The following is a 14,349-nucleotide window of genomic DNA, read 5'->3' as shown; positions in this document are numbered from 1 at the left end:
TTTTATGATTAAATAGAGTTGAGAGGCTGATAATGGTCTTTGCTTTATCAGCCCAGCACCTTCAACCATGTACAACCTGCCTTTCTTTGTATATACGGTTTACCTTTGGACTTGCCTAAAGGTTTTGTTATGATTTCACCTTCTAGAATATTCTGTCATGGAGGTAAAACAGAGAAGGTGACTTTCAGGTGTTATTTTTTCATTCTGTTTCATATGCTTGAGCGCTTGGGCATTCATTTGGCCTGTGGTCTTTGGAACGATCGTGGTTGTCCTTTTGCACTAGGTTCTGTTGGTTGTACTGAATCAAATCAGATACCGTTTTGTGAATCCCTACTTGGTGGTCCAGCAAAGTCTTCTCTACATTTTTGGTTTGGGGGTGCCATGTTGTTCCGCTCTTCCAGTCACTGTGTTCTCCCCAGATCAGAAGAGGAACTATGGAGTAATAATTCTAACCAGAAAATCCTACCTTTAAAGGTTCTTCGTTTCTCTTTCCAAATCTTGTACTGCCAGCAGAGGTCTTCTCTCCTTCTCGTCGTGCTCAAAATGATCTGCCCTTTTATGAATGCCTGGAGACTATTACACAAAGCTGACGGTGAGGGAGCAGATGCCTCGTTCAAGTCCAAATAGAAGGAAATCTGTTGTCTCAAATAATCCCTAAATTCAGACACTTTCAGACAGCTATTATCAAGAGACCACATTCTAAGAGCAGATGTGTTATTAAGGCTGAGAAATGTTATGAGGACTTCGTGATCTGACAAATGATTTCAATCTATCCAACATTCCAACATTTCATCTTTTAATAAATTAGAGATTAAAATACCCATCTTAGGGAGACAAGTTGTGTAAGGTGGTTGGGAACTGGGCTTGTAACTGCCACTTCATTTCCATGTAAAACCTGCCCTAAATATGCCTACGGGTCCCTTTTATATACAAAATCTGTTCATTTGACTAAAGCAATTATGAAGTATTTTAATCTCTGTATTTAATCCTCTGGCTCCTTCCTACATCTACAAAACACGGCTTCTGCCTTTCAGTGAAGAACGAAAAACAAACGCATCCAGCCTTCAGTTGTCCCACCTAAATGTGCTCAATCATTTCTTGATACCATTACGTTTACCTTTTTGTGATTACTCTACTTAGAGCCTTTGCAGGGAGGCAATTACTGAAGATTCTGCTGAGGGGCTAATACTCTCCCTTTCTTCTCTGCTGCTAAAACTCTATTTTTTTTTTTTTTAAGTGCAGTAGTGTTCTTACGCTCTTTGGATAATAGACTCTTCCTTTGGGTTCAAGTGGCTGTTTTCACCAGCCCTATTCAGAATCACGGAGTGTACCATCCGTAACAAAGTGTACATTCCTCAGTGCTCGCAAACTGCTTATTATCCGGGGTTGTGCTTTGATCTCCTGAAAATACCTGCGGTGCCAGGAGATTTTTACATAATCCTGTCATTGTCGAATATAGTAAAACTTAGATCCTGGTGAACATCAATCACCGTCAATAACCGGAAGATCAACGGAGCCTTCTGGCTTCTCTTCAGCAGAGAGGTCCCCAACTGTACCTATATTTAAAATTTTCATTCCACCTGGTCTTAGGGAAGGTGGACCATAAAATGGCCTCGCCTGGTTTTCTTTAATCATCTGGAATTGCTCTCCCGACTCTACATTAGAAGATGTTTCCTTGGTAGTCAATGCGGGAGGGGAAATAGATCATCTCCTACTATTCTCCTTCTGACTGGCAAGGCTTTTATCTCAGACCCTAAGGATCGGAATTGGACAACTCAATTTGGAAAGCAGGTGACACTTACATTGTAATTTTAAAAATATGGTGAATTGTCACAACCCTACCTATGGAAATGTTGCTGCACAAGAAGAAAGGAATCTGTGGCCAGGCTGAGGGGCAGAGGGGCTGGCTGCAGTCTGGGGCCGGGCCGGGGCTTGGACTCAGTGTGCGTGTGTTACAGGCAGGGGACAGAATGACCCGTCCATGGGGCTCCCTCCCGGTCTGCTCCCCACCAGCCAGAATGCTTCTGATCTCCACCCTTAATGAATGTAACCTTTTCTGGATATCATCAACTAAAACCTATTCGCTTATTCATCTGGTCAACATTTTTTAGCTCCTACGATATGCAACATGAAACAAACGTGTGTGGAAAGCCTTTGGAAAGTAGACATTTAAAGAAACTTGCTCCAGACCACAGAAATGGTGTGACGGTGACCCAGTTCCAGGAAGATGTTTAAGAATAGGAACTCACACGAGGAGTTGAAAGAACACTAACATTCGTGGCAACTTTGGTGTTTACAAGTTTTGTGATTTAGGGCATGGGGCTAAAGATTCCTAACCTCTCTAAAATGGGGGTGCCTAGTAAGCACCTGTTGTATACAAGACATGTTGGGCACTTTGGAGAATACAAAATGAATGAGAGACAGATTCTGGCCTTACTGAATTTCCAGGAGCTGTGGGAGCAGAAGTGCCCGTGATTATGACACAAGAAAGCTGGGGAGAGGGACGCAGGCTGCTATGAGAGTCATGCTGGCAAACGGCTCTTCGCATGTGTGGATAACGGGGAGGAAATACATGTGGTTTTGCGTCTGCAGGACTGGGCAGGATCTGGAGGTAGGGCAACAGGTAGGGTTTTAACTCACGCTGAGGCAGCAGGGGAGAAAGCACTCAGAGGCGGGACAAAGCTCCAGGTCAAAGACAGGGCTCTGCCCTGCGTGCTCTCTTGCTTGTTTATTTGTGGGGAGGAATACTCTTGATCTCATTTGTAGGCTCAGAGGAATTTGTCCAAGAAAAGATTTTAAAGGTGTGTTGAGGGAGTGGTGGGCAAACAATGGCAAAGAGTCTTGGATCAGGTGAGGGGCACAGGGCCAGGGGGGAGGGAGGGACATGGTGCAGAGAGAAGGTGAGGCCAAGCCACGAATGAGCGTATGTAGAGGCTCGAGCAGAGCGCAGGGGGCCTGGGGAGCCCCTACCTAATGGCATCTGTGGTCACCATGACAGGTTGGCATCTGTTGAGTCAACGGAGCCAGGGGGTGGAGACCGAGAAGGCTGATGAAGATTTAGAAGCTCTGATGAAACGGAGAGGGAAAGGGGCCAACCGTGGGTCTGTGGAATCGCTAAGCAGTCCCGAGGACCAGGCTGAGATGGGGAATCATGCGCTTCAGCTGGAGCCAGACGGGATGGTGATTTCCTCTAAACATCAGAGCAGGGGAAGATCCAGGAAAGGAAGCACGATGGGGCCAGGTCAGGAGACAAGCAGGGGACGAGATCGGTGGCGAACCCCAGTAAGTGAAAAGATGGAGCCAGTGTCGGGTTGGGGTGGGGGGCTTGGAGAAGTGGGTGGATATTATCTTCCTTGAGGAGGAGAGAGGCAGGGTTTTCAGCAAATTTTCTGTCTCTGAAGATTAATGTATCGAGAATTTCATTGTGCAGGTCCAATGATAAAACTGACAAATAAGTACATTTTTAAGGATATATTTTAATAAGCATTAAAAAATACTGTAAAGGAAGGTGCAAAAGCAGCTCTGAGCTCCTTCATGTGACTTCACTCCTCATGTAGACAACACTTGGAAAATAACCCACTCAAGGAAGGCAGATGGGTTTGAACAGATAAACCCACTCCACCTACTTCCTGGTGGCTGGTTGGGGTGTCGTGCTGAAGGATGTGTGTGGGGACCACGTCAGATGGTGCTTAGGTCAACCTGTGACAGCAGCGAGGTCACAGAAGAGGGGGTGGGGGCGTAGTGGGGCCTCCTGCCCCTCATGAAGTGTAGATAGACTATGGAGGTTTAGTATTTGCTCAGGTACGTCGCCAGAGTCATATCAAATTTTGTGTACATCACTTCGTTTGTTTTTATCGGTTTACATTATCAATGAAACATAATATTTACCCATATCTTTAGAGATTGCAAGCATTTTGTATTTGTAATGCCTTTGATAACACATAGCGCGAAAGACAGTAATGCGAGCAATATTGTTTTGTCAAATAAGTGGTGATCTTTGCACTGAAGTGCTAATGGGAGAACTCTTCGCTTTAAGTGGACTATGTCCATGGAAACGTGATTCTGATACCTTTCAGCTTCTGGAAGCTTTAAAGATATTTGCCCTTTAACAGGCTGAAAAGAAGAGAAATGGAATGGTGATTTTCTATTATCAGGGAAAAGAAGAGAATTAATGTTTACTGAGACCTGTTTTAGGATCTTTAGTTGTGTTCTTTTTTGGGTGATACGCTAAGTTGGGGCACTGAGTGAGGCTGAGCGAGGTAGGAATTTGCCCCAGCGCAAACAGCTCACACGTGGCAAAGGTAGGGCACAAACCTCGGTCTGGCTGGCTCCAGGTCTATGCTCTTTACATCACTAGGAAAGAAGGGGGGTGTTGCCACCTTTGCCCAGGGATAACTTACCTGAACTAAAAGCAAACGCTGCAACGCTGTCAATTTTGCATGTAATGCAAGGTAGAAGTTATTATGATCACTATAATGCTGGAATTGTGGCTCTCAGCAAATTGCTCTCATTTTTTTGTATCAGCAAGAAGAGAGGCTTTTAAAATGAATCCATCATAGTTTTGCTTTAAAAACTGATCTGTAAGGAAGGCAAAATTGTACAAGCCGCTATAATCAATTGGCATTAACTGAACTTGCACACGGGTGCTAGAGTCGAGGGACCCTTTGCTAACACTCCTGCCATCTTCTTTGGTTCCTTTTCTCTTGTGCTGCTAGAGCCTAGGCTGGGTTTATGCTTTCTCTCATAAGCTCTCGGTTAAAATGCGAGGCCAGTCCTGGAAAGCTAGGGCCATATTGGCCAGCTGAGCATTACAGAGGTATTGATGGTAATAATCTAATGAGTGGGGGTGGTCCTCTGAAAATCCAAAGACAGGGACAGCTTGTAACCCTGCAGAGGGTTTTTCTGGGGCTCCAATATAAATAGTTTTTCTAACTCAAAAACAAATCTGACATATTAAGTGTTTCATTGAAAGCCCCAATTATGTCTAGAGTTTTGTGCTGGGTTTATTTTAAAATGTATCTTGAAAAGCCGGTGGTCCAAATTTTCCTGCAGACTTACACATGATGAGAATCTGTCCCTTTATATTTAGCTGCGGGCCACCTAACAAGTTCTTAGGCGAAACACATTATTTGCTAGTACAAGAAGAATAAACACTGTATTTGGAAAGTTCCAGTGTTGTTCTTTAAAATATCGCTGTTTCCATAGCAATGACATAATGTACTAAAGAGTAGAATAGTGTTTCTTTAGAAACCACGTGGATAGATGCGCGTTTCCAAGAAGGACTTTGAAACCTCTCACCTGCTTGGGGCCCCAAAATGGAACAATGGTGATGGATCATCTTATGAGATGGAACTTGGCCCCAAGTATTTCACTGTCAGGTTATATGTCAGCTTTCTACTTTTGGGCATGTGTGCAATACTTTCTCAGGCTCTGTGCTCTGAGAGGGTGGAGGATAGATTTATATTCATTCATTCATTCATTCATTCATGTAGTCAAGAAATATTGTGACTAACATAATGTAGTAAAAATAAATAAATAAATAAAAACGAAAAACAAAATGTTAGAGGCTCTACAAAGGTTGCACACTCCTTAAGAGAAGATTTTTTTTTACTGCAAATTTTAATAAATAATTCTGTAAACAAAAAAATGTCTCTCAAGCACCTATGTGCCAGGTGTAGCTGTAAGCACTGGGGACGCGGTGACGTCACGGAGCTTGTAGTTCTAACGGGGAGAGGGATTGGGAATAACCGGAACGGGTGCTGTCATTCCGGGTTGTTCTGCAGGCATCTGAGGGGGTAGATCTGCATGAGCCTCGCATTCCAAGCCCTGAAGGGTGTTTTAGGGCGTTGAACAATTAGGGGGTTGCAGAGAAACATAAAGGCTTGGGGCAGTGGTGAGTTCTGGGCGAGCAAATGCTCTTCGGGAAGACGCGGGATGTCACTTAGGATGGGCCTGTGATCTTTAAAACGGGTATTCCGTTGGAAGATTCTCTTTGAACCCCTCGCTCCTCTTTATTTTGACCTGAGTCAGGTGCCTTTGCCTTCCTGTAATCCTGCACATTTGTTCCGTGTGCCAATTGTGCCCCAATGAGCCCCACCTTGCTCTGCCCCCCTCTCCCTGCCCCGACTGCTAAAGCCGGGAGTGTGGGTGCGTGGCAGGCGTGTCCCTGGAAAGGCCGCTCCTCTGGTTAACGAATGGCTGTCTAGCATCTGGCAGAGGGGATGCAGGTCACGAATGTCTCCATACTGGGTCATCACTATTCAGAGAGAGAACAGTAAAAGGAGCAGAGTGTCCCCACCCCCTCCCTGAGGCCACACATCTTTGTCTGTTACACAAGGCTCCGCTTGTGCTTTCAGGAGCCAGACCTTGAAACATTTAATGTCTTGAGAAACCCGTGTCTATCTGCCATGTGCGAGGGCCTTTTGTGCCGCAGCCTTGCCGATGCCCTGGTCACGAGCGAGCTGAAGCCTCTTGACTCTCCCAGGCTTTGAAAGGTTTGGCTAACTGTCCACGTGCTCCAAAGAGCTCAGGGTTGCAGACACTCCTCAAGCCGCCCTGGGAGCAGAAGGAGCTTCGTGGGCCAGATGTGGGGTCACAGAGTCACAGATGCTCCCAGGGCGGCCACCGTCTGCTTCAGAATCAGACACGTTGACCAGCTACCCCAGATGCCTTCTTAGAGCCCGCTAATAAATCAGTTGGCAGTGAGGTCACAGACAGAGTGCTGAAACGTAAGCCCATACTTTCAAGCAAGCATTTCAAACTTTTGTTTTCGCCCCCCAGCAGGGCCAGAAGTCCCAGACGGGAGGGAAAGCGAACTCCATCAAGGAGGTGAATTTTTGGTTGCCAACCACCCAATTCTTTTAACCACTGTGATTCCACCCAGATGTTCTTTCTTAAATGCAAAAGGCACCATTTTCTTGCCAAGAAATAGAATGATTGATCAAGACTTCTTTAAATCATTCCATCTTCCATTCCCATCTGAAGGAGCGGCCAGTGCATTAATATTAATATTCTTATTGTCTCCCTCGAGAAAGGAATGCCCCGGTAACCCCCCTCCCAATTACTGCCAACACCACGGGGATATGAAGTTAGAGGAGGAAGCGACCGATGCGGGGGCTGAATTTGTTTTATTAGTAACAGCTGGTGGCAGGCTCCTGCCCCCCCCCCCTTTTAATGCTATGCTTGTCAGATCCAGCTTCTTAAGACTGGATGGCAAAGGGTAAGACAAGAACACAGCTCATTTCAGCTTTTGCAGGCAGGAAAAGGGGGTTTATGCTAAAGACGGTACAGGCACCATTCAGAAGCTGATGAAGAAACTTTGCAAAAGAGTATCTGCTCTCAATATTGTGTAGGTAACATTTGAGCAATTAGACAAACATATTGAGTAACTGAAACCACCTGTAGGATTTGGAAAAAGAAAAAAAACCCACTTTGTCTTTCCTTCTCATTTGTCCAAGATACTTTTATAGAAATAAAAATGTGGACTGCACATGTCTCCCATTTATCCTTAGTGTAACTTTAAGAATGTTTATGATGAAGGGCGGAGTTTGCAACACCAGGGCTCACTCAAACTGTGTTGGAAACACTTGACCATCAAAAGGAAATCTGTGCCATTTGCCCAGCAAAGAAATAAATCTTCCTTTACTCACTTTTGCCCTGATTTCTATCTGAGAAGTCCAAATGGACACCGTTTCATCTTATTTCACATGTGGAATCTCAGGTAGCATTTTCAGGACATTACATTTACATATGGACCCTATATCGGACAGAAACTTACAGCTGGTTCAACACGTGTCCTTCGTAATTGTAGTTATTCTGTTTTCTTCTATTTTTTCTTAATCTGATCAAAATTGAATGAATTTCGTATATGCACTGAATTACCAAGCGGATACCATACTGTCAGCGTTACGAAACCGTTCCAGTTTTATAAAAATACCAGTTACATATCATGCAAAGAAGAACACTTATGAATTTGCATATGAAACCACATTATAAGTATTAGTAGGAAAAGGGCATGTCGAGGTAGTGTGCTGTTTGCTCAAGTCCATAATTAGTAACTATTGGGAAAAGTGGTTAATATCATTTCCAAAATATGTATCCATGATATGCCTGCCTCTTGGGGAGAGAGACTAGAACAATGCCAAATGGAAGGAACTCTTGGCTGCCCTCCCTCTTTCTCTCATATGTGACAAATTGAAGACATACATTTCTTCCTTTTGGATCAAGTATCTTAAAAAATAAAAATCTCGCAAGATAACAGTAACGTTCACAGGACTGATGCTTGGTCCTGGGATGGAATCTTAAAAACAGCAACAAACATACCACGGGGAAGCATGGGCCCTCTCTAGAGAGTGTCATTCCACGGACTGTGCACTCCCTCCTCCTCTTTTCATCAGAGGGAAGTTCGCTGCAAAGGAAGCAGGTGCCCCCACAACATGTTGGCTGCCATTGTCTGCCTATATGATAGTTTCGTGGGTGCAGACCTGGGGGATCTATCAGTGTAACTGATAAAACACAATTTTTCAGGAGGGAGAAGGCACTGCATCCTAAATGAATGTTGGAATGTTATTTTTAGACACGCTACGAATTATTGTGGGAGGCAGAATAATGGCCCCCCAAAGATGCCCACGTCCCAATCCCGGAAACTGTGAATGTGTCACCATACACAGCAAAAAAGACTTCGCAGATATGACTAAGTTAAGGGCTTTGAGATGGGGAGATCAGTCTGGATGATCGGGGTGGCCTGATGTAATCACAGGAGTCCTTCACCTTGAGAGGGAGGCAGAAGAGAAGACAGAGGAGGGTGTAGCTATGGACGAAGGTCAGAGCACTGCAGTATGAGAAGGATGTTACTCACCATTGATGGCTCTGAAAATGGAGAAAGAGGGTCTCAAGTCAAGGCAACTGGAAGAGACAAGGAAATGGACTGTTCACTAAAGCCTCTGGGAAGGAACAGAACACTGTGGACACCATGATTTTAGCCCAGTAAGACCTGGGTCAGACATCGGTGTCCCAGGACCATGAGACAACACATCTACATTGTTTTAAAGCATGGGGTTTGGGGTAACTTGTTACAGCAGCAATAGGAAACTAATACATGTGTGATACCTGTTTCATTTTGTTTCTGAGGATTCTATTTCGAATTCATGACACTGACTGCTTCCAGAATGTTGTGTTGGAAAACTTACTGACTCTCAAACCCAGACAGGGAAGAAAATGGATATGGAAGAATAAGGATGTGCCCTAAATGAGTAAGTGTAACAAGACTACTTGTCATTTCTATTGTATTTTCTGAGACCCCTCAGAGGAAGCTGCGATCTTAGTTTCAAGAAATGGCATGACTTGAGTTGGCATTGCTGACATTGGTTTTATTTGGAAGTTAAAGAGAATGGCAATATGCTTTCATGTTAATGCTTGAGCAAAATCCGTCTTAGTGCCTCTATTTTTGGTTAATATGTTTGTCTCACAGCAAACTAGGTAGACAACAGTGAAATCAATATCTTTAAGTAATTCGAGGACCATCTTTTAAATCTGTGGGAGAAGTCTTGATCAAACAGCTCCTTTTTGTCTCATTCTCTTTCATCAGTGAAGTCAGAGGTGGAAAAGACTCACTAGATCATAAATTAATGATCCTGTGTTAACGCAGGTGTCCCCACTAATTAACAAAGGGAAGTAAAATGCGAAGTTTGAACATATCTAAATACCTTTCTGTCTGGGAAAAAGATTAAAAATTCTTTTCCTCGTACCTACACAAAATTTGTTTGTGTTCTGCACAAAGAGTAGAGTTATAAAATCCCGACCCTAACTAAGTCTTAACCTCAGTGATTCTTTTTTAAATAGATTTTCTCCCCAACCAAGGGGCAGGCAGAATTAGACAACATCAAAGAAGTTAGAGAACATCGGTACGATGTCGGGTCACTAGGCGGCATCCCCGTGTAGAGCCAGACGCTGAAGTGACATCTTGTTCCCCAGTCCCCTTTGCTGGTGCTCTGATTTCCTTCTCGTGGGCTTCGGACGCCCAGTGCACAGGAGCTGTGGGCCTAAGAAGAGATGCACCGCTGGGATGGGAGCATGATTTTACAAAATAGCACACTTAGAAATGGAAGCTAATAGAATAGACATAAATGAATATGGAAACTGAATGCCTTGTGTGACCTAGTCCCAGGCTGATACACCATCATTTCTGTTGGTTACCAACACCTCTACTTGTAAGAGGGGGCTACCCAAGGGCATGACACTAGGATGTGGGACTCATGGAGGGTCATTTTGGAGGCTGATGACCACACAGTAGATGGTTTTCCTTCAAAGACTTTGATAGGGTTGGCCCTTTGACTTCAAGTGACAGAAACACTTCCTTCAGAACTGGAAAGTTGGCATAGCGGTCTGCCCACACTCTCCTCTTCCCGAAGAGCAACACCCATAATGACAGGATGAACCTCGAATGGAAAGATTGATATCATTAGTATGGAAGAAACAATCTGCCAAGTAAATCATGTCCATGAATGATCACCTCCATGTTCTGAGAGAGAACCTTTCTTTTTCTCACTGCAAGCAAGTGAACAGCAACCAAACAACTTCTGCCTGGGGTCCAACCAAACACTTCAAGACGTGATTTTTGGGAAGTCACTGCATTTGCAGGGCTGAAAGCAGAATGTCATATTCTCTTTCGCTTCCTTGACAGAGTCTCTTGCCTTGTCTCTCTTCTTCCTTATACATAGTTAATGGATAATTCAAAGCCCTGACGCTGATAAAATGAACAAATGTTATGCAGTAGTGGACATGATTGCAAAATCGTTAGCCAGGTCTTTGACGTGAGCACATGCCCATGTCAAAAGCAGCGAGACACAATGGTGTGTTGTGCCTCTTTATCTACCAGAGAAGTAAAGCCAGGTGGGCTGATGCCAAGCATAGCACGTGCTTCTTCAGCTCAACAAATACCAAGATGTTGTGTCCAAGTCAGGCCTTGTTAGGCAAAAAAAAACCCAAAAAAACAAACAAAAAAACAAAACAAAACAAAAAAACACAACTTTCAACAGTTTTGAAGATGTCAATGCCTTTTGAGGTTTCCAAAGGGCCCTTCCAAAATAGGAATTNACCCAAAAAAACAAACAAAAAAACAAAACAAAACAAAAAACCACAACTTTCAACAGTTTTGAAGATGTCAATGCCTTTTGAGGTTTCCAAAGGGCCCTTCCAAAATAGGAATTCTCTGACAGTATCAGAGCACACCTCATGGACAAAAACCACAAGCCAGATACCTTCAAAGATGTCAGTAACTGCCTTTAAGGGAAATGGTTTCTTAGCCAATTCTTCCATGACTTCTTTCAGGTGGTTAAAAGGACTGCTGATGATTCTGGATTGGATGAATTTATTTGACAGAGACATTGCTTCAATATTCCTCCTCTGATCCAAATTAGAAGGCTTCTGAATGTTTTCCAGGACATGTGGCTTCACAGTTGTATATGGATTCTTTTCCTTAGGAATGTTATAAGTGGCTTTGAGAGATGCAGGAAAACAAAGTTTTTGTGTGGAAGCACAGTCACATTTGGGTAAGGATCCAACCAGAAATATGTACCTTGCCTGATGCGTTGAGAGGATAGACAGTTTAACTGGATTTGGGTCTGGGTCACGCAAGAACACTATGGCTTTTGTATCCCCTGATGTTCAAAAGTAAAAGTAGAAACAGAGATACAGAGGATTTATCAATTGTTTCTTTTCTATGATATTTTCTCCAGGTTATCCTGGGCCTATTGCAAAAAGGCAGAGATAGCAGGGTGCGTTTATTTTCACTAATATCTATAGGAAACGAACTTCGGGGCCGTATCATGGTGGTGATGGTTTTGGCCTTACCTGACTGCGTAAGATAGCATCCCTTGTGACCCTGCACTTCTTAGAAGCAAAACAATATCATAATCCCATGGTGGATATTAAAGCTATTTTTTTCAAATGACAGCAATTATCGACGCAACAGAAAGACAAAACAAAGAAAAATAATATTCCCATAAGGCTCACCCACAAATTCCGTTATGGACCGAATGTGTGTGTCCCTCTAAAATTTATATGTTGAAACCCATCCCTTGATGGGATGTGGAGTGGTGGCCCTTTGGGAGAGAAGTAAGAAATTGATGAGTTCTTGAGGGTGAGGCCCTTGTCGATGACATCAGTGCCCTCGTAAGAGTCGTGAGAGAGCCTGCTTCCCTTCTCTGTCCTCTGCCCTGTGAGGACAAGAATTTGGCAGTCCACAGTCCAGAAGTGGGCTCTCACCAGAGTTTGACCATGTTGGCGCCCTGATCGCAGAGTTCTGGCCACCGGAACTGTGAGAAATAACTCTCTTTGTAAGACCCCCAATCTATGGTACTTTGTGATACAGAGGCCCAAATGACTGGGACAAGTTCCCTAGGAAATCTTGCCATATTCACTTGGTTTCTTTCTTTTTCCGACGAGACCAAGCTGCTTATGGGCAGGAACTATTCTTTAAACTCTTCGTCCTGACACTGTAACAAGATCACACAGTATAAACCAAATAGTTATTTCTTATGATAACGGTTTACAGTAGCAATTACTATGCATCCCATCTATCTAAATCTCAGAGTGATTAATTAACAGCACCGGCCCCATAGTGGGTGTTCATGAAAACTCTCTTGAAGAAATGAATGGACACCTGCATGAGAAAAATAACACACCACACATCTCCAGCATTAGCGGGGGAAGAGAGCTGCTCGATAGAGATTCCAATTTAACTGGCAGGTGATGTCCATGAGCCTATCAAGCTCTCTTATCTCAAGAGTGATGGCCTTGAGATCAGAGGGCCAGGGTTCGAATTCCATCTCTGCCACTTACTTGCTGGGAAACAGGTTTCCACTCATTAATTTGCTCATTCATCCTGTAAGCACTCGGTGCTTGTCTGTTCATGCTCGGCCATGATGCTAGGAATGCTGCTGGGAGCTCCTGTGACCATGACATGAATTACAAGACTACCATACGAATTCAAGAAGGTTGAATGAAATAATACGCGAAAGTACCTAGAGCCTATCACAGTGCTTGACTTGTAATAGGTGCTCAATAAAATTCAGGCACGTGTTAAGATCAGCCAGCTCCCTGTACCCTGAGCACATTCACCAAACAATCTTCTTTTCTTCTAAGATTTTATTTATTTATTTGAGAGAGAGAGAGAGTGAGCATGAGCAGGGGGAGGGACAGAGGGAGAAGCAGACTGACTCCCCGCTGAGCTGGGAGCCCAACACGGGGCTCAATCCCAGGACCCTGAGATCACGACCTGAGCAGAAGGCAGATGCTTCACTGACTGAGCCCCCCAGGTGCCCCACCAAACAACCTTCTCGTGCTAATTTAATTTCTCGAGAAAATTCCTGGGCTCAAAATAAGAAGTTCTCTAATGAAGTACATGTCCTCATCTTCAGTGTAAATATGTCTCCATATAATTGGCTAGTGTTTCTCTCCGTCCTTCGCTCTCCACCCCCAAACATTAAAAATACATATATTCGCATTTGCCTGTCGTAATTGAGCCCACATCGCAGGTGGACAAGGCCCTGTGACAGCATCAGTCGGGCCCATGAACTAGGCTCACTCGTTCATTCAGCAGGAATGCTCTGAGCACCAGCTGTGCGCCAGCCTCTGGGCCGGCTCTCCGTAGCTGGAGATGGAGAAGCAGGGTCTGTGGCACTCGGGGCTCACGCTCTAGGAAGTACTTGTGTGCAGCTGGGGGAGTCTGGCAGGTGCCTGCCTCGCTCACATCCTGCATGAACCCAACAAACAAAACTTGGGTCAAGGTGGGGGAGTGTGTGTATCTGCCTGTGTTTTGACATCCCTACATCCATTAGCACGTCACGGGAGGTCCTGAATTTTATAAAAATTGCATTGCGGCAGGAAGTCGACTTGCCGCGAGGCAGTGGCTCAGAGGTGGGTTTAGAACATGACACATTGGAAGCTTCATCTGGTTGTCTGAGCGATGAAACTGTGTCGTTGACCCATTTGTTTAGAAAACGTGCTTCATTCATTCATTCCTCTGTTCATTCATTCACTGACTCAGCAACCATTTGCCGAGAGCCTGCTGTATGCCGGAGATGGTTCCGGGCTCCACGCCTCCCCATCAATCCTATCCCTGCCTCGAACATGCCATCTCCCATAATGAAAGCCAGCTCCTGGCATGCGATTCCTTGGAACTTCTGTCCTAAGGTCTGTATTACCTTTAAGTCGTTAAATAAAATGTAAGCGAAGCTTAACATAGATGCAAAAAAGTGTGCATAAAATTATATTATTACAACTGAATACACTCACATAACGAGCACCCAGATAAAAACCGAATGCCACCAGCACCCCGGAAACCCCTTA

The sequence above is a fragment of the Ailuropoda melanoleuca genome, chromosome 8 (genome assembly GCF_002007445.2).
Source record: "Ailuropoda melanoleuca isolate Jingjing chromosome 8, ASM200744v2, whole genome shotgun sequence".
NCBI classification, from domain to species: Eukaryota; Metazoa; Chordata; class Mammalia; order Carnivora; family Ursidae; genus Ailuropoda; species Ailuropoda melanoleuca.
Note: the sequence above shows the minus strand (reverse complement) of the source record.